Consider the following 281-nt stretch of genomic DNA (forward strand, 5'->3'; position numbering starts at 1 on the left):
CAGCCACAAGGTCGCCTCTCAAACTTCTCTTGCGGAGGCTGAAGAGGTCCAGGTGCCCCAGTCTCTCCTTGTAGGACTTGGCCTGCAAGCCCTTAACCATACGAGTGGCCCTTCTCCGGACCCTCTAAAGGTAATCCACATCCCTCTTGAAGTGTGGCGCCCAAAATTGCACGCAGTACTCCAACTGCGGTCTGACCAGCGCCCGATAGAGGGGAAGTATCACCTCCTTGGATCTATTCGTCATGCATCTGCTGATGCACGATAAAGTGCCATTGGCTTTT

This window comes from Alligator sinensis, unplaced genomic scaffold, assembly GCF_000455745.1.
Source record: "Alligator sinensis unplaced genomic scaffold, ASM45574v1 scaffold144_4, whole genome shotgun sequence".
In the NCBI taxonomy this organism is placed as follows: Eukaryota; Metazoa; Chordata; order Crocodylia; family Alligatoridae; genus Alligator; species Alligator sinensis.